The following is a 21,608-nucleotide window of genomic DNA, read 5'->3' as shown; positions in this document are numbered from 1 at the left end:
TGTTTTTCATTTCCTGAGGCATGGTACTTGGACATAAATGTGTGCTATAAAACCACTGAGAAAAGCCAACATTTAACCACCTAGTAGTTAGGAACTCCTGGCTCAGGAGCCCCCTCTGGTGGGGTAGTGATTCTGTGTTGGGCTGCAATCTGCATGGCCAACGCTCCTCAGAAGAAAGACTGGGTTTCTACTCCCATAAACAATTACAGTCTTGGAAAACCAGTGCTGAGCGCTGACTCACCACTGACTCAATGGCAGTGAGTTTTGAGTTTGGCTTGAGTAGTGAGGAATGGGTTTAAGGGCCCTTCTACAGGGAGAAGCTGTCATTATGAGAGTTCGATACCAATGACTTCTTCCTTTTACATTTTCATATTTTCTGATGGAGTTCAGCTCCGGGAGGGAGGGTTGAACTGGATCCCTGAAGGAGGTGTGGAGTCGGCGAACACAGACGAGCCAGACACGAGAGATGTTCTGGTGGAAGGAGTCTCTGCTGAGTTCTTTCAAACAGCTTTATTTATACCGTAAAGTTTTGCAGACCACTACATAAAAACAATGCCTTATGATTAACTCCAAAGTCACCCTTATTGTTTCCACTAAAGCCTGATAAAAGACCATTATAAGGTCTGTACTTTTTTCTATCACTTTCTGTCCACTTCCTGGTTCTTTCTTTCTGGACTGCTTGTCTTATATGTCGCATACTATTCTTGATTGAGGTGTTCAGAAAATTTTGTTAGACTCATATCCTACTCACTGCCCTATTTTTTGCTCACAATGTTTCTTTCCTGGTTGACTAACTTAACATTATGAAACTACCTCGTGTGATACTTCGAAGCCTAATATCTACAAGCAGAGTTAAATGCTTCTGAGAGTTAAATATTTTCCTTTACAAACTTTTCCATGATAACTGCTCCATTGTCTACCTATGTCTCTTTTGTTTTTTATACTCCTGAGGCACCATGGGGAGGCAAACCATCTGATTCTTTGCCAAAGACTTAATGTTTCCCTTTTTACATGTTTTCTATTAATGTTAACCATTCTCTCTCCTTCTATGTAAGCCCCTGTCCAAGGTAAAGGGGAAGGCAGTCTATAAGTTCCTCTATATCGGGGAGGACAAAAGAGTCTCCCACTACCTAAACTGAATGGAATCCAGGGTTTTTTTGTGGGTTTCATTTCTCTTCTGACCTCAACTTTGGGGTTTCTTCCTCACTCAATTCCCACATATCCTTCTCAAAATTCCCAAAGATGTCTCGCTGTCTAAGCCTCTCCAGTGCCTCAGTTAATCAAAGCCCCATCATATTGAAGAAAGTTTTAGATCTGGCTTTATTCATACTTCTCAAGACTGCCCTCGCATCTGCTCCAGGTGTGGTAAACATAACAATGCACAAAATTCTCAAGAATGGATTTAACAACAGCAAAAATATTTGAGGGATGTTGGAATCCCTCCCTGGGAAGCTGTGCTCGGCAGAAGCTTCTTCCACCAGAAGCCTCTTCCACCAGCTTTGCTAGACAGCGTGGTTGGGATGGCTCCCAACATCTCCCCCTTTTTTATTATTTTTCAAATGGCACCTTTGGATTTCTGCCTGCACCGAGCATAAACTGCAGAAGGTCAATCAGAAGACGACTGGAAGAAAAAGAACAAGAATTAATATTATCAAAGCTGCAACTCCCAGATTAACAAAAAATTGATAGCCAGGATTTTCTTGTAACATATCCAGTTTTTTTTTTTTAACAAAGATTTGGCCACGTCTGAAGCTGGTAGTACAGAGCATCCAGAGTGACTGATGGCTGTTATACTGCCATATAAAAAGGCCGAATCTAAAGAAATGCCTGAATGGTTCCATACTCCCAACACATGATTCTTAACCTTTTCCCATGGGACTTCTGATTCATTGTAAATTAAAGGAGTGACACAGACCCATTTAAACTGCGAGTGACATCTAATCAGCATTCTAGTTTTTAAAACCTGAATCTGATCACCATATACTACTACTGCCTCTTCTAAGGCACTAATTTGTGTGTCAAGTTTTTCATCAATTTTTGCTTGTCATTAAGGCTGTGGTAACATATTTGGTGAATTCATTAACATGTCCAGAAGCATGTACTTCTTGGACCAAAGCTACAGCAGAGGTGGTCAAGGAACGTATAATAGCAAATAATGCTACAACACCTAAAATTAAAGAGGCAACCGATCTTTTTTGCAAAATATCTGACATTAACTGTAAGGCATGTAGTCCCATATCATCATACCAAGGGGTATCCTATTTTTAAAGGTAACATAACATAAGGGGGTTGTTGAACAATGACAGAAGAAGTTATATTCAAATGAGAATAAATACAATTGGTTAAAACACAATTTTTGCAATGAGTAACAAAGACCCCATTATTTTCAAAGATTTCTAATGTGACAATAGCACCAGGCTATAGAACAGCAAAAGGGGAGCGCACACAAGCTTGGAGGGCTCTCTATGTCTGTTCTTTTTGAGGTCTTTTTAGACCAGCAGGTTGGGTAGCCGTAAAGAGCCTCCACAAAGATGTTTGAACTACTGGACCATTGGAGCCAAAAAAGGTCAAAATAGGAGAAACCCAGCCTGGGGTAAACCATCTGGCCAAAGGTTCAGGAGTGGACAAATCAGCCTCAGACCAATTAAATCTTGTACTCTGACTAAATCGCGGTAAGCGTCAGTGGGAGATGTAATGGAATAATCATATACATACAAATCGGTACCATTTAAAGGATGCTTTACTCCTTTTTTGTCTGGTGTGGCTCCCACAATGGCACAATCATGCCATTTTGGAAATCCTGTTTTCCTATTGATAGCAAACCAACTATCATCGGCTTCTGGATAAGGGTCACACACAGGAATTTGATCTGGAGTAAAGTAGAAGTAGTAATGAATTTAAAATCTGGAAACGAGGGAATTTTAAGTTCTAACATCCAAAGATGTCTCTGCTTGGCTCTAGTAACAGGGGAATCTGTGACCAGAGTTCTAATCCTGGGTGACACACAGGTCTTGGAAGTGGTGTGTGAAGATGGGATCTGCAAATAGGTGGCAGGGAACTATTACCCCTGTAGGTAACATTATATGAGCTTTTAGGGTTAATAAAGGCACTTGAATGATCCCCAGGAGGAAGGAATCATTTTTAAAAACAGGCACTTTGGGTGTCTCCCAGGTGACAGGCTGCAAAACCAGAGGTTCTGGTGTGTAAGACCAATAGGTTTCAGCTGCAACTAATCCTGAGAATAATAGCTGGCACGTGAGAGCTGCTAGGATAGCGGTAAAGCAACCTCAGGGGTGGGTGCCTTTCCTTGTGAAGCAACAATGTCAAGTGCTTTGTTGCTGAGCTTCTTCAGTTGTCCCCAGGTCGGTGGAAGACAGTGCGGGTGGAAGCGATGATGAATAGGCCCAGGCCCAGATTCTCTATGACCTGGCTGAAGAGACAGATGCTGGGAAGGAGAAACCAAGGAGGGACTGGCTCCTCCCGTGAGGGGAGGAGATGGACAGTGCACTGGAGTGTGAGTCCAAGGGACTGGACATGGAGCCTGTCAGAATCCATCAGGAGAGGAGTCAGCCGTGTCCCTTATGGTTTCCAAGTAGCAGGGGACACTACTGTCCGGCAGAGGAAGCGGCAGGCCCGTCATGGGGGCGAATGAATCGTCTGGAATCCACACGGGAGAGTCAGCACCTGTGGAAAGACGCAAGCATATGCTCGCCCACAAGTGAGTAAGACGTCTGGGCCTTTCCAGGTCCCAGTTAATAAATCTTTTCATTTTACCAGTGGTTTAGGTTTAATATCAGGACCCTGAAAATGTAGATACATGGGTGTGTATCCTTCTGAATTACAATTTAAATGATTTATAAAAAACAAAACATGCTGTAAAATATGATGTGGAGAGTAATATTTAAGCTCTCTTTCCTGCAAACGCTGGATTTGGTTTTTAAGTGTTTGATGAGCTCTTTCTCCTATGGCCTGTCCTTGAGGGTTGTATGGAATTCCTGTAATATGTTTGATCCCAAAAGTGGAGCAAAAGTTCTTAAAAGCAGTAGAGGTATAAGCAGGGCCATTATCAGTTTGTAGGCTGTCCCAAAATGGAAAAAGTGTAAAACAAGTGTTGAATTACATCCTTAAATGCTTCTCCGGTACGGGCTGAGGCAATGACTGCGTGTGAGAAAGTATCTATGCTACATGTACAAAGGAAAGTTTACCAAAACTAGGGCTATAAGTAACGCCCATCTGCCATATGTCCTTAGGCATCGATCCTCGAGGATCGACTCCAGTTGGTAAGGTTGGAGACTAAGATGGGCACACGGAACATTTTTTAACAATTTCTTGTGCGTCTTCCCTGGTTATGTGATACTGTAATCTCAAAGCATTAGCATTTTGATGATACAAAGCATGACTCTTGGAGGCCTGTTCTATGGATAAAATCATGGGTTGTGTCAAGGCATCTGCTTGTCTATTCCCTTCATGTACAGGACCTGGCAGGTCACTGTGAGATCTAACATGCCCTATTAAAATTTGTAATTTGTTTGCTTATTAAATTTTGTAATTTAGTCAATAAATCAAATATAGTGGTTTTCTGGGGAGGAATGGATGCTGTCTCTATGAATGGAAACAATTTAACCACATACTGTGAATCTGAATAAAGATTAAACAAAGTATTAGATAATGTTTCAAATTCATATATTACTGCCATAAGTTTAGCCTTTTGAGCGGACTTCTGATTAGTAGAAAATGTAGTCTCATAATTATCAATTATAACTGCAGCTGTGCCAATAGAGGATCCATCAGTAAAAACAAGGGATGCCAGTGGAATGTCAAAAGGTTCCTTAGAGGTTTTTTGAGGGAAGATTACAGGGTATTCTTTTATAAAATGTAACAAAGGGTTGTTAGGTAAATGATATGTTATGATTCCTGTATATCCTGCAAGAGCAACCTACCAATCTGGATCAGATTGCAAAAGGTTTCCAAGCTGATGAGCATTGTAGGGTGATATAATATTGGGGACTTCTATAACAAGTAACTCTCTTCTCCTTTTTTGTTCCTTTGTGACAAGCAATGCTATCAAGGAAATATAAGGAGTGACCATTTTAGGAGAAATGGAAGCTAAATATAACCATTCCAGGGGTCCATTCTGCCACAAATATCCCATAGGGGAATGGACAGTAGGTAGCAAAATCAAAGACCAAGGTTTTAAATGGTCCAATCTTGTTAACTGGTTATTCATTATTGCTTTTTGCACTTTTTCAATGGCCAATTTTCCTTCCTGAGTCAATGCCCTAGGTGACTTAGGGTTAGGGCTCCCTTGTAAGATGGCAAATAAAGGTTTCAAATCATTAGGGTTAACTTTTAAAAAGGATGGATCCAATTAATATCACCTACTAATTTTTGAAAATCGTTTAAGGTTTTTAATGAATCCTGTCTTAATTGTATAGGTTGAGTAATTATTTTCTCTCTCAATATTTTCCTCCCCAAATAAGAAAAAGGGGGTACTGTTTTTATTTTTTCTGGGGATATTTTTAGTCCCTGTTGAATTAGAGCCATTATAGTATCTTGTAAAATTTCTTGCAATATACCACGGTTTTTGATGGGCTAAAAGAATATCATCCATATAACAGATAACATAAGCTTCTAAATACTTATCCCTAATTGACTGCAAGGCTGCACTTACATATTTTTGATGCAAGGTAGGGCTCTTCGAAAGCTGAAACCCAAAGGAGGCAGGGGTGGAGGCCAGCCTTTAGACTTATTAATTTTAGATTTAATTGCCATATTATTCATCTAGCCATAATGGAGCTTTTTACAATGACCTTTTGAGTGAACTAAGGGTAAATCCCAATCATTGTCATGATATCGGGCAGCTGCTTCTTCTAAGTCTGCTTCATCTTCGGGCAAAAATTTATCATCACTTTCCGCTGAGCCAGTTTCAACAGTATAAATCTGTGTCCTCTCTGCTTGTTCCACCTTCAGAGGCATTTTCTCCTCCTGCAAAGAAAGTTTCTCAGAAAGTTGAGTAACCTCTTATAAGTGGTCTAAGGAATCTCTCACTAAGCTCCACAAGGAGAATGTTTCTACAGGGATTTCTTCAGACCCATGTTCATTATCATATAATATTCTTTTCATTCTTCCCCTACTTTAGTCCACGTATCTAAACTGACAGTACCTTCTTCAGGAAACCATGGACTACATCGCTGTACAAATTTTAAAATCCTGTTATCTGATGAGTCGACACCCAGAACCGTTTTCCATTTAGAATTTCTACAAACAACAGTTGTCTCTCCTTAGACTCACTGTGACCCACAGTTCTCATGTTTTTTATCTGTTCACCTCTACTTACCTGGTTGCCTTGCACCAGGGGGTCTGCAGTACCCTAGGTGAAGTCCTATCCACACCGAAAACGAGAAAAGATTACCGTCAGGTCCCTGTTCGGGGGTACCACCTGATGGAGTTCAGCTCTTGGGGGGAGGATTGAACTGGATACCTGAAGGAGGTGTGGAGTCGGTGAACCCAGATGAGACAGACATATGAGATGTTCTGGTGGAAGGAATCTCTGCTGAGTTCTTCCAAACAGCTTTATTTATACCATAAAGTTTTGTAGACCACTACATAAAAACAATGCCTTATGATTAACTCCAAAGTCCCCCTTATTGTTTCCACTAAAGCCTGATAAAAGACCATTATAAGGACTGTACTTTTTTCTATCACTTTGTGTCCTCTTCCTGGTTCTTTCTTTCTGGACTGCTTGTCTTATACGTCACATACTATTCTTGACTGAGATCTTCAGAAAATTTTGTTAGACTCATATCCTACTCACTGCCCTATTTTTTGCTCACAATGTTTCTTTCCTGGTTGAATAACATAACATAATGAAACTACCTCATGTGCTACTTTAAAGCCTAACATCTACAAGCAGAGTTAAATGCTTCTCAGAGTTAAATATTTTCCTTTACAAACTCTCCCATGGTAACTGTTCCATTGTCTACCTATGTCTCTTTTATTTTTTGTACTCCTGAGGCACCATGGGGAGGCAAACCATCTGATTCTTTGCCAAAGACTTAATGTTTCCCTTTTTATGTTTTCTATTAATGTTAACCATTCTCTCTCCTTCTATGTAAGCCCCTGTCAAAGGTAAAGGAGGAGGCAGTCTATAAGTTCCTCTATATCGGGGAGGACAAAAGAGTCTCCCACTACCTAATCTGAATGGAATCCTGGGGTTTTTTGTGGGTTTCATATTTTCCTCACTCAATTCCCACATATCCTTCTCAAAATTCCCAAAGATGTCTCGCTGTCTAAGCTTCTCCAATGCCTCAGTTAAGCAAAGCCCCATCATATTGAAGCAAGTTTTAGATCTGGTTTCATTCGTACTTCTCAAAATTGCCCTCTCATCCACTCCAGGTGCGGTAAACATAACAATGCACAAAATTCTCAAGAATGGATTTAACAACAGCAAAAATATTTGAGGGATGTTGGAATCCCTCCCTGGGAAGCTCTGCTCTTCAGAAGCTTCTTCCACCAGGCTGTAGCTTTGCTAGACAGCATGGTTGGGATGGCTCCCAACAATTTTCAGATTACCTTGAAGACAATTTCCAATGGATTTCTTTTTCCCTCATATACAACAAATAAATAAATAAAGCTGTATTCAATGGATGATTTTAGACCTAAAAGCATAAAACCACCTCTGATATAGCAGAGCATATTTTTCCTTTCCTTATGGAAAATGCTGGACATGTTGACTTAAAACCAAAATTTCCTTGTCCCCTTCTCAGTCATGGTGTTTGAGTAGATATCATCTCATTCTCTGGTACTGTGTCTGACTGATTTAAATAAGAATATCTTATGATTATAAAGGGACAAAGACTGTCAGTCAAAGTGAACTTTGGAGCATTAATGAGCAAAACAAGGTTTATCTTTTGGCTGGTAGACAGAATGTGAGGCTTGGAGATAGGCATGAGAGAATGAAACTGTCAAGGCCCATCTGGAGAGCCAAAAGATGGGAAAAATTCATAGGAAGCAGCATCATGACATGGATCCTTTCATAATATGATTTGTGTACAAACCAGATTCTGCCTGAAGCTCGTCTAAAACTAAAGCTCAGTTAAATAAGCAATTTAATTCACTTTGTTTTTTAAAATCAATTAATATATGACTTTATGCTATTGTTTGAAATTTGAACTATCAAAACTATTTCCCCTTTCAAAATTGTCTCAAATACTGCCCCACTGTGAATCTTGCTTACAAAAATTGGTAACTTTATCATGATTCTTATCACAAATTGTTCTTCTGGTTAAATGCTATTCAGTCAGTTCTGACTCACAGTGACCTTATGTATAACATAACAAAACACTGCTTGATCCTGGGCCATCCTCACAATTGTTATGTTTCAGCTTATTGTTGCAGCCACCCTGTCAATCCCTCATGTCAAAGGTCTTCCTCTTTGATGCTGCCCTTCCACTGGAAGCATAATGTCCTTTCCCAGTCCTGATCTTGGCTGAGAATATGTCCAAAGTACATGAGAAAAGTCTCACCATCCTGGATCCTATGAAGCATTTTAGCTCTATTTCTTCTAAGACAGATTATATTTGTCCTTTTGGTAATCCATGATATTTTCTTCTTTTTATTCCCCCAAACCATTTTATTAGGACCTAATCCAGACATCATACCATTCTGTAGTTCAACCATATCAGGAAATGTTGTAAAATTGCTACCCAAATCGGTTTCCAAATGTTTTCTTCCTTCTTGGCCTCCTGGATATCAGTTCCGCCTTATCCGCAGACCTCTCCCATTGTTCCCTCCAGGAACCCTTACTCCAGTTGTCTCTGGAGAGCCACCTATCCTGGGTTTATATAATGAAAAACAGAAAAATGCATAACAGTCAAGAAGGTTACCAAAAATAACAAAATAGAGATAAAGCCCAGTATGGAAAGGACAACACAGAAAAGATTAAAAACCAGATCAATCCCGTGAAAAGATCTTAACCATTCAAGTTAGATTTATCATTTTAATCTACTATACATGTCTCTACCACACTCCAATATTTCATCAGCACCATCATTCAATGCCTCTGCAGTCTTCCTTGTTCAATGTCCAGCTTACAAATGAATATCAAGCAATTTGAATACTGTGCCATAGGTTGGGTGCACCCTAGTCCTCAAAATATGAACCTTGATTTTCAACACTTTGAAGAGGCTGTATAACAAAATTAGGCAATGTGGTATGTCCTTTGATTTCTTAACACCTGTTTCCATAAGCATTAATTATCTACCACAAAGGATGAAATCCTTGGCCACTTCAACCTTTTCTCTATTTATCATAATGTTACCCATTGCTTAGTTGTGAGAAACTTGGCTTTCTGTACATTGAGTTGTAATTTGATTTTCAACACTTTGAAGAGGCTGTATAACATATTTAGCCAATGTGGTATGCCCTTTGATTTCTTAACACCTGTTTCCATCAGCATTAATTATCTACCACAAAGGATGAAATCCTTGGCCACTTCAACCTTTTCTCTATTTATCATAATGTTACCCATTGGTTAGTTGTGAGAAACTTGGCTTTCTGTACACTGAGTTGTAATTCATACTGAGAGCTGCAATCCTTGATCTTCATTAGCAAATACTTCAAGTCTTCCTCACGTTCAGCAAGCAAGGTTGGGTCATCTGCACCTGGAAGGTTGTTAATAAGCCTTCCTCCAATCCTGATGCCATTTTCTACTTCATCTAAGTCAGCTTCCCTGATTATTTGCTCAGCATCCAGATTGAATGAGTGTGATGAGAGGACGCAATCCTGAGACACCCCTCAGCTGACTATAAACCACGCGGCATTCCCTTGTTGTGTTTGTACAACTGCCTCTTGATTCTTCTGTGAGGGGGTACAAACAAAACAAACAAATGAAACAACCGGGATTGCACTGGGGGGAGTGGAGTTTTTGTAGTACACATTTTTTCCCACTAGGTGAGCAGCAACCAAAACCGTCTGTGTTAGTGAACCCAGTGACATCGCCTGGGAAGGTTTACTCTGGTCATCGTGATTTTTTCATAAATGCAGTTTCGCTCAAACCTTGAGGTTTTGTGTGTGTGTGTGTGTGTGTGTGTGTGTGTGTGTGTGTGTGATGACCAGTTTAAGAGACAAGCATGTGGCTGTGAAATTTTGTTTCCTGTTTGGGAAAAATGCTGTAGAAACTGTTGTGATGTTGAACACAGCTTACAAGGGCAGTGCTGTGGGAAAAACTCAAGTGTTCAAGCGATTTTCTCACTTTAAAAAGGTGAAAAGATGACAAACCATGGTCTGGAAATCTTGCAACTTCCCTAAGGGACAAAAATGTTGATTCTTAGTGCATTTGGAGTTCATTCCACCAGTTCAGACTGTTAATCAAGCTTTCTATTTAAAGGTTCTGAAAAATATGCATAACAGTGTGAGACAATAAATGCCTGATTTGTGGCACACGGGGGACTGGTTTTGCCACCACAGCAATGCACCTGCTCACGCAGCCATCTCAGTATGCCAGTGTTTGGCAAAAAGCAGCAGGCCTCTCTTGTCCCACACACCTTACTCACCTGACTTCACTCCGTGCAACTTCTTTTTGCTTCCACAAGTGCAGAGGGATATAAAGGAGAGTGATTTGACTACAAAAAAGAGGTGAAGAAAAAAACGAGGGAGGTGCTGTTAGCCATCCAAACATATTAATTTGAAAAATATTTCCAAGAATGGAATTGCAGGTTTGACAAATATATTAAGTGTAATAGAGAGTACTTTGAAGGTAATAAGGTTCTTTTGTATGAATAAATAAATAGCTTTGAAAAAAATCCATTGGGTTTTTTTTGGAAGGGGTTGAGTACCCCATCATACAAGTTCTCAATAAGTACAATGTTGTGTTTTTGGATTCTTATTCTTTTCAAGGCTATCCTTAATTTGTTACAATTGAATGCCTTAGCAAAGTCAATGAAACACAAATGAACATCTTTCTGGTATTATCGACTTTCAGGCAATGATATCACTTGTTCCACATCCTCTTCTAAATCGGGACTATGTTTCAGCAGCTTCCTGTCAATGTACTATTGCAAAGTTATTGGATGATATTCAGAGAAATTTTAGTTGCATGTGATATTAACAACATTGTTATACAATCTGTGCATCCTGGTGGTCACCTTTCTTTGGAATGGGTACAAATATGGACCTCTTTCAGTCAATTGACCAAGTAGCTGTCTTCCAAATTTCTTGGCATAGGTGAGTGAGTGCTTCCAGTGCTTCTTCAGCTTGTTGAAACATTTCTGTATTCTGCCCATTATTGGAGCCTTATATTGTGCTAATGCTTGCAGTGTAACTTGGACTTCTTCCTTTAGTAACATTGGTTCTTGATTATATGCTACCCTTGAAATCATGTAGCATAATACTATATTCATATACCTGTACTTTTGTATTATAATGTACTAATATTTAATTTTAAAGGATTCTTTAGCATTTATGGCCATAGAAGTCCCTGGGTAGAGCAAACAACCAACCTCTTAACTACCACTGAAAAGTTGTTGATTCAACCCTCCTAAAAATACCTCAGAAGGTAGGAAGGACTTAGTCTGTTTTAAAAGGACAGAGCTTAGATAACTTATTGGAGTGCAATTTTAATCTGCATGTTTGAGGTCTCCATGAACTGAAATCGAGTCAATGACAGCTCACAACTGTGGCTTTGGGATTTGTGGTTCCTGCCAGTGTAAGCTACTAGACTGAGATATCATTTTAATTATGGATATGCTATGTTTAACTGCATGAAAGTTATAGAGGCTGTAAAAGATAAATCTTCAAAAAAAATAGAGGTATTACCTATTCTGCTGAAGGGTAAAACACACAATGAAAAAGTAGTGTTATTTCTTTGAAGTTGGTTAAACTTTCAATCATGGAATTTTGTATTGCTTGTTTAATTTTTTCCATGTTGACATAGCTTTATTTAATTCGACTGTAACATAGATTCTTTAGCAAAACATCCACAATTTCAACTGCCCCATTTTAGGCAGTTCCCTGAAAAAGCTTCAAATGAAATCAAGTTTCCATACACACAGAGCATTTTCAAATAAACATATAATATTCTTAAACCACAAACTCTCCTCAGGACACCTTCTGTCAAGTTACAGGTCATGGAATCAACAAAGCAGTTTACGGTTTCATTTAAAATCTCACAATTCCATTAGGGATGGCCAATTTGCATCTGTTTCTTCCCTTAAATCTTCTTGTAAAATGTCATTAGCAGAGTTAGGTGACCAGGTATACATGAGTTTTCTTATACCCAAGTATGGCTACTTAAAGATAATTTTTATTGTTAATTGAATATCCACTCTTGCCTTAATTTTTGAAAATATATGTTTTTATACGCAGGTCTAATATCTGAGATCTTATATTTTTATACACAAGTCTAATATATAAGATATAATATTTTTCAAACTAACAAATAAGGAACTATTTCAAAGTCCAGTATTATGATCTCTCTGGATCATAATATACAAAAATTAACATAGTACACCATATGTATACATTCCAGCTTTTAAAAATTTACTAACATATTTTCTTTAACCTTGTAAAAAATTTACACTGATTATAAGACTCTCTGAAGTAGATTTTTAAAATATGTTTTCCTTATTTCTAAATCACATGTTATTTTGCACTCCAATTTATTGTCTTAGTCATATATTAGAGTTTTATTCTGCCTTTGTCAGGTCAGTGAAACTAAGATCTTAAATAAGGTGGATTCACACCATGGTGGCAATAATGCCATCAAACACAGCAATAAGTTTGAGGATAGTGGAGAATTGGGCAATGTTTTGTTGTGCTGTCCTGAAGATCACTCTCAGTTGGAAATGGTTCAATGACACCTAACAACAAAAGCAACATGCCAGATTCAGGTTTTCTTAAGAAATAGTTTTGTGTGACTTCATTCAAATGATAAATGATGAAACAATGAGAAGTGAACAATATTATATTAGGGGCTACTGCAAGTGATAATCAAAGCTAAGTACTCAAACTAACTTTGTAACATAATAAATCTCAAATAAATGATAATGTGTATTTTTATTATGTACAAGATTATAGAAATAAATAAATATCAAGACTGTGAATGCCATGGTTGTTATAGAGTAGTAATATATTCCATTTTGATAAGACCATAAATTATCTGAAGAGATAATGCTTTCAGTATTCTGATCACAACTCCAGAAATAATGCATTATTGGCTGAACAATGAGGAAAGAATCAAAAAGGAGTCTGTCTCTAAAAAGAATGCTGCAATTTGTCAGTTGTAATGATGAATCTCTCTGGGTCTGAAGTTTCTCTCTTACGGAATAAGTTCTATTTTCATCACTGTTCTATGGAGCCTGCCAGGCCTTGATCTACGTGCTGTTTCACCCTCAGGACGACCCACGTGCTGCAAAGGAGAATTGCTCTGAAGGATTTCTGGCGCTGAGACTGTCATCTAAGGCGTTTTTGATGAGTTTAGACTTCCAAGCTGTCAACTAGTAGTCGCGTGCTACACTTCTCCATCACCCAGGGAGTCCTGATCTTAATATAAAACATTAAATGAACGGTTGGCTAGTAGTATAATTGTTTTGGAATTATTGTAATGATTTTAGGCAGAACATTCTTAGTTGCCCCTCTGCTCTGTTATTTTTTGTGGAAAGGTCAGGCCGGTCAGAGTTTGGGATAAAGCCTGTATTGGCAAAGAATGAAGCCAGTGATTCTCTTGAGGATTAAGTTCAAGGTATTAGCTTTCTTTAGGAGTACCCTTTACCCTACACATGACTGGTCAGGTCCTTTACAAAGGACTACAGTCAACAACTGGAAGTTATTGGAAATATTTAATCTTAGATCTTCTAAGTATCCCCCCCCCCAAAAAAAATCTTTAAAATAATACAAGGTAGCTTCAAAGAGTTACTGATAAACAAGTAAAGGGATTTTTTGAGGAACGTTTTGAAGCCACTTTTACATGAAAGTCTTGTCCCATGAAACAAATTGTGTTCTGCCTGCTATCAACGGGGCTATCTGGCTAGTAAGGATGAAGGATGGAGCAGCCACCTTGCAAGGCAGCCTGGCAGTGTCTTACACAGCTAGACTTCATCTTACTGATCATGTTCTAAATGTTTATCCAAATCAGTTCAACCAATATGTATGCACACACCTACAAGCAAATTTTATAACAATTTTATTAATAATTTCTACAGCTTCAAAGTAACCAAGGTGCCCTCAAGTAAGCTTGTGGATGATACATTCTGGTACATCTAAGTAATAGGGAAATATCCAGGAATAAAAAGCAATGAGCTATCAAACTACAAAGATACTTGGAAGAATCCAAGTGTATAATGCTAAATGAAAAGAGACAGTCTGAAAAGGTCACAGGGTATATCGATTCCTATATATGACCTTCCATAAAACACAATTTCTAAAGAGAACATATAAAGATTAGAGGTTCAAAGGGGAGAGGATAAACTAGCATAGGTCATTTTTCTGGCAGTGAAAGAGTGGACACATGACAGTATGCATTTATCAAAACCCATAAGATTGTACAACATAAAAATGACCTTAAATAAAATCAAGAAACCCTGGCTGCGGAGTGGGTTATGCATTGCACAACTAATCACAAGGTTAGTGGCTTGAACCTACCTTGCTCTGAATGAGAAAGATGAGGTTGTCTGCTCCTATAAAGATTTAGAGTCTTAGAAACCTAAAAGGGCAAGTCTGCTCTGTTCTATTGGGTTGAGTCCAAATCAATTAAGTGGCAGGGAGATTGGTTTTCAGAATGTAAACTATGAACAGTAGTTAATAATAATATAAGGATATTGGCACTGAAGTCCCTCACTCATCTATGCCAAGAAATTAGGAGACAGCTATGTGGTCAATAAGCTGGAAAAGATCCATATTTGTACCCATTCCAAAGAATGGTGACTAACAGAATTGAAAAAGTATCAAACAACATCATTCATATAGCATGCAAGTAAAATTTGCTGAAAGTCATCCAATACCAGTTATATCAGTACATAGAGCTTCCAGAAATTCAAGCCAGCTTCAGAAGAAGACATGGAACAAGAGCTCTCATTGCTAATGCCAGATGGACTGTGGGTGAAAGCAGAGCACGGCAGGAAGGTCTTTCCCTGTGTTTTACTGAGTGTATGAAGGTATTCAACTGTGGGGATCAGAAGAAGCGATGGAGGATCACGGATAAGGGGAGTCCCAGCACACATCTCGATGCTCATTCACAATCGCTCGATGGGCCATGAAGTAGTCGTTTGAATCGAATCAGAGAATACTATGTAGTTTAAACTGAGAGAAGGTGTAAATCAGCATTGTAGGCTTTCACCATACATTTCAATGAATTCTGAGCAAATAATCCGATAGCTAGCTGAAGAAAAATGCAGCCACAGGATTGGAGGAAGGCTTATCAAGAACCAGCAATGTGCATATGTGCCACCTTGCCCAGGGAACATGAGGAGGACTAGAAGCACTTTGTGATGAAGGTTAAGGAGTGCAGCCTTAATTACAGATTACATCTCAAGGGAAAGAAAACCCAAATCCTCACAACTGAACCAATATGGCTGTGAAAGCAAAGAAGAATCAATGCGTTTGAGTTGATTGCTGACAAAGAACATTGAAAGTACTATAAACAGACAGAAGAATAAACAACCAGGTCCGGGAAGAAGTATAGCCAGTGCTTCTTACACATGAGGATGGTGCGTCATCACATCCTGCGCTTGGAGAGTTCATTTGAATAGATTCCTATTTTTCCCAGAAAATGAAAATAGAAAGGAGGAAGGACTGACTGGCTGGGAAAAAAACACTAGCACAGTCACCTACAGAAAGGCATACAGGATATGGTTGAGAAACAGAAATTAGTCTATTAAACTGCTTCAGCATAAATCAGATAGGGTATCACTCCTCTAAATATTTAGATTTGTGTATGTATATATCTAGAAATACAGTTTATATGTCTCTCAAGTTGACTTCTTCCCTCAGTTTCGAACTTCTGCAAATCAGGGACTCTTTCTGATTTATCTAGAATCATATCTGTCCCCTGGGAGCTGTTCAGTAGACAGGATTAAACGATTAATGATATAGTTGGGCAGGACTATTGGGTTGTGTTGGATGGAGTCTTAGAAAGTGGGGAGATTATGTTGAGCCAATTTGTAATGGGATTTACATTTCAAAACAGGCGATTTAGTCTTTATTTTTTCAGTGAAGACAAACTGTCAAGGAAATTTAATTAGAATAGTTACATGATTAAAAGCTGTTATTGATATTTTCAAAAGAAAAAGAAGGTAATTCTCTTTGGTTTCAAAATCTAAGTCTAGCTGCCTGGGTACATTATTTTAATTTGTCATACATTTACACCTCTTAGTTTATGTAGTAAATAGAATGATCGTCCAAGAAATAAGTGGAAAATGACAATAAGTCTCCCCCCTATGACCTTGTTACCAGTTTATAATGAAACCAGTACACATTGTCACACCCATAAGCATTTCTTAACCAGCGAATGCAAGGCAGTTATTACAGTTCTATATACTTGATGAAAGCAAAGGCTCTGTTCTTTTAGCTTCTCCAATATCATTTTGCATGAAATATTCATCTGAGGTAATGTGCCTATATTCTAGAAGTAGAATCCATGAGTCAGGATCAGAAATTGAGAAACAGGACTCTTCGGGAGGCAAGTTTAGAAAACAGTTCTTAAAGGTTTGAGTTACATATCTTTCCCCAAATATGTATACCCTGCTATGTAAGGTCAAGTATGTATTCATACTATTTCTAAATAAATGACATCTTTTAAGCACCATTGTTTTCCCAGTGAAAATACATATCAATTATATACTGTGTTAATTACCAATCATTGGAAATAATAATAGGCAAAATTATTAAGCAAATTGTTTCTAGAGTGACTATAAATTTTAATATATTATGTATTTTATATCTTAAATTATTATTTAAGAAACTTCTTAATTTATATTATTTAATACTATATTAATGTATATGTTATATAGAATAAGTGTCTTATATGTAATTTATGTATTCATATATATATGTATATATATATATATAAATTCTTAAAATAAGTACAGTCTGAGTTAGTTTATTGTGCCAACCTGGCCAATAAACACATGTGGGATTAATTGAAGGGCGGAGGGATAAATGGTTTGGTGAGCCTTGCCTTTCAAGGTCTCGGGTCTCTTGCTTTGTGATGGTCGGACCAGGGTGCAGCTACCTTAGCAGTTCCCAGCTTCAGCTTGCAAGTCTGACTTCCTGCAAGACATCCCTGAGGAGAAGCCACATGGACCTACCCCGATGCAGCCCTGGGTACTGGAGCAGCCATGTGGAGACCCCTGCCAGTGCTGAGATGCTTACACATTCACTGACTCGGCTTTCTCCGGCAGTCCGCACCATTGCCTCTGTGAGATGGAGGAGGACTTTGTGGATTGGTGTTGGACATATGGGTTAATAGTTAATGTTGGACTTGTGGGCTTGGACAGCACTGCGTTGGAATGTTTTCTTGATGCACAATTAACCTATATATAAAAACTCTCTCTTATACATGAGTTTCTGTGGATTTGTTTCTCTAAAGTACCTAGACTAACACACAGTCTTAATATAGGCTTAATATAGGCAGAGACTTAGTTTCACATACTTTGAACTCAGAAGATACCAGTCCCTGGAGAAGGACATCAGGTTTCATAATGTAGCAGGCAGCAAAAAAGAGGAAGACCTTAGACAAGATGGAATGACACAGTGGCTGCCTCAGTGGGCTCAAACATAAGAGCAATTGGGAGGATGGCCAAAAACAAACAAACAAACAAACCGGGGAGTTTCCCCCTGTTCTATATAGGGTCACTATGAGTCAGATGGACTGGAATGCACCTCACAACCACATGGTAACTCTATTGCTTGTATCACTAATTTAGCTAATGGTATAGAATTTAAAACACTGTTGAGAGAAGGAAATTATTCATGTATAGGCCAGCTTTTCAGACCACAATCCATGAATTGTTGCCCTGTACCGATTAAAACTTAAGGGACTGAACACTATTTACATAGACAATGAGGGTTGGGGACAGGCCAAAACTTACAGTAATACTCATTAATCCAGGCACAATCATGCCTACCAGACTAATACCTGTCATAAACAGAGCAAAGAGAACATTTTAATAGTGAATATGCGGTAGCAAAGGCTACCTACCATTCATTGGTCATCTTCAAAGCAAGAGATCCCAACCAAAGTCGAACAAGCACGAAATCCATGGCCTTGGGATAAGTGGTTGTCTGCTTCTTCTCACAGTAGGGCATTTCAGCTTTTAAGTCCAAGTGAACATGTTCGTTTCTTAAATCTGCTACTGGTGAGTTTAAGGTGAAGCCCAGGTCACTTCCTGGGGTTTCACATCGAATCCTGGCGTGACCTGTGAAGACAGTTGTGCTCCTCCAGAGGTCAGAGGCTAAAGTATCAGTAAATTATAGGACACAGCCTGGGTCCAAGGGCTGCATACACACTAGCTCAAAAATTTCCATCTGTGAACATAGTACCAGGCGCATTCTCCCCTTGGGTTTTATGTAAGTATTGTTAACCCTGTATTCCGATGCCAGGCTACTCTGCCCGGTTAACCTACCAACAGGAATGTAATCCCTGTCTCAGAAACAGACATGACCCCCTGTCTCTCTAGACTTGGCTAAATTGATTATACTATCAATAGAATCACCTTATGCCCCATTTAAAACAAAACAAAACAAAAAAACTCACTGCCATTGAGTCAGTTCCTCTGCATTGCAACCCTACAGGACAGGGTAGAATTTCCCCTGTGTGTCCCCAAGACTATAACTCTTCACACGTGGAGAAAGCCTCTTTCTCCCTCCAAATTAGTTGGTGGTTTCTAATGGCAGACCTTGAAGTTAGCAGCCCAGGATGTAACCTGTTTGCCCCCAGGGCTCCTCCTCTGCAAGCCCCCAATACATTCAGATATCTATGGCATATATGTCTTTGGTTCATGTTAAGGACATTATTATTTTATGATAGAGAAGATTATAAAAGGGATTATTAATAATCTTCTCTACCATAAACTGATAATGATGTCTTTAATGTGAACCAAAGACAAATATAAACCAAAGATATTTGAATGTATTGGAGGCTTGCATTAGATCGTAGCCTTAGCCCAGTGACACTCAACCTTCTTAGTGCTGTGACCCTTTAATACAGTTCCTCATGTTGTGGTGAGCCCCCAACCATAAAATTATTTTCATTGTTACTTCATCACTGTCATTTTGCTACTGTGATGAATCAGGCGACCCCTGTGACCCACAGGTTGAGAACACTGCTTTAGGCGAAAACAAAAATTGTTCTTAGATTGACCTTACTTGATACTCTCCCTCGTGAAGCAATCACTAAAGATAGGGGTGTTACAGCAAAGTGTGGTGAAGAAACCAGATTCCCAACTATCGAAAGAACAGTATCTGGGGTCCTAAAAGCTTGTCTTCAAACAAGCAGCCATATCCCTGAGACATCAACTAAGTCCACCCTGGAGATCACACCAGCATGTTTGATCCAATTATTCTAAGCAATAAAATCCAAATGCACAGAAGGGAACAGGATTAAAACTTAAATTCTAAACGACCAGTTTGCAGAAGACTGTGGATGTGAAGACAGTGCTAGCCCAAAAGCGGCTTACAGGGCCCCCACCAGGGTCAGCCTCCACTGACTCCTCTCTGACGGTAACAGGGATGTGATAGCCTAGAAACCAGGCAGAGAGCACTGTTAAAATGTAACAGTGTATCCTCTGATCGCCCTTTTAACCCAGTTTCAAGTTGTTTCAGTTTTAAATATTTTCTTGCTTTCTTTATCAGTGCGCTTTTCCTGTTTTGTTTTGTTCATTCTTCTTTGTTTTCATTGACTTTCTATATATGAAATCCAGGATAGGTAGATTTCTAAAAACAGTGCTGGATTAATAATTACCTAGGGATCAGAACCAAGACTTTGGAACCTAACAACAACTGCACAGGAGCATGACAGGAAAGGTGGGAAATGAAGAGCTAACAACACGAGTACAAGAAAGGAGAAAATGTTCTGAAGTGGTGATAGTTATTATAGAACTCTTCTTAACATGATTGAACTATTCCATCGTATGATATGCATTCTATATACCAATAAGTTATTATACATGTGTGTGCTGGGTAGTTAGGTTAGTATAGATTTTATTATATATATGTGATATATAAATATTATATATATAGTTAATTTGTCTGTTGGTTATCATGATGAACTTTCTATACATGTATAAACTTTCTATACATGAATCTGCTGTATCTCCCTTCTATGTATTGAATGATAACAATGGCAATCTACTACTTTGCCAATCACATTCAGGCATTTTGAATCAAGTTTCAGGTATTAAAGAAATTCAAAAGTAATACAGTATGAAAACACCAACCTTGCATGAAATGCAGATCTCCTCTCTTCACATCTCAGAACTGAACAGAGCAGTGGTCCTGGGTGCAGGGAGGGGACTACAGTCTTGTGTGTGTTCCACCCCCCTGTACTCGCTTTGTTTGTTTGTTTATAAAACTAGCTCATTTATAAAACAAAAGGATTTAAGTTGGTTTTACTTTTACATGTCTTTGTATCATAACCACTTACATCAGTGTTTACATATGATGGATAAGGTATCTAGTGAGTTTTAAGAACTTTAATTTTAGAGAGATTGCAGGATCATAAGGTATTTGTATTTATATTTGCTTAAGGAAGCACCATACTATTTTCTATAGTGGTCTTAAAACTCTCCCTGTCTTTTCCAGCAGTTTTTGTTTTTTGGATTTAATTTTGCTAAGAGTATTGGTGTATCTCATTGTTGCAATGGGATCTCATCATTGTTTTAATTTCTTTTCTCTTAAAGCTAAAGGACCTGAGAAGTTCTTCATGTCGTATCTGAATGTTGGGTACCTGAATGTCACCTTTAGTAAATCGCCTCTTCATGTTTTCCATCAATTTTTCAAATTGGTTTATTATACTTGCTTTTCCACGTCTCTTCTCCCAGTTTTTACCTGGCAGAGCAGCTAATCCAAGGTTAATAGAAGGTGGAAAGAGAAAAAGGTCTTGCCTAAATATCTCTGCAAGTTTTAATCTGACACTGAAATCTTTTGAGGGACTAATGTTATGAATTTAATTGTGCTCCCCTGACCCATAACATACAATTTCATCCTAATGGATGGGTATAATCTTATGTAGAAGTCGGGATTTCTTGGGCATGTTAATAAAGTCTTAGCAGTGTAGGTAGGCCGTGTCCTAGATCTAATCACTTCTGACTTATTAATAGGGAATGTCAGACACAGAGTCAGGGAAAAGGCTGAGAGAAGAGAAAGGCACCAGGAGAGCTCCTGGAAACCAAGGCATGGCCTCCCTCCAGAGGGCCTGGAGCGAGCACAAATCCATACTTCGAAGCTGACAACCGAAAAGTGGGTGAAGGGAGACGTCGGACAGGGCAAGATATGACAAATACCCATTTATAATCTATCAAGGGCTCATGAGGGAGGGGGTAGGGGGGAGCGGGGAGGGAGGGGAAAAATGAGGACCTAATGTCGGGGGTTTAAGTGGAGAGAAAATGTTTTGAGAA

Source organism: Echinops telfairi, unplaced genomic scaffold (assembly GCF_000313985.2).
Source record: "Echinops telfairi isolate 266 unplaced genomic scaffold, ASM31398v2 ScPeMD7_60;HRSCAF=208, whole genome shotgun sequence".
Classification (NCBI taxonomy): Eukaryota; Metazoa; Chordata; class Mammalia; order Afrosoricida; family Tenrecidae; genus Echinops; species Echinops telfairi.
This window is presented reverse-complemented; position numbering follows the sequence as displayed.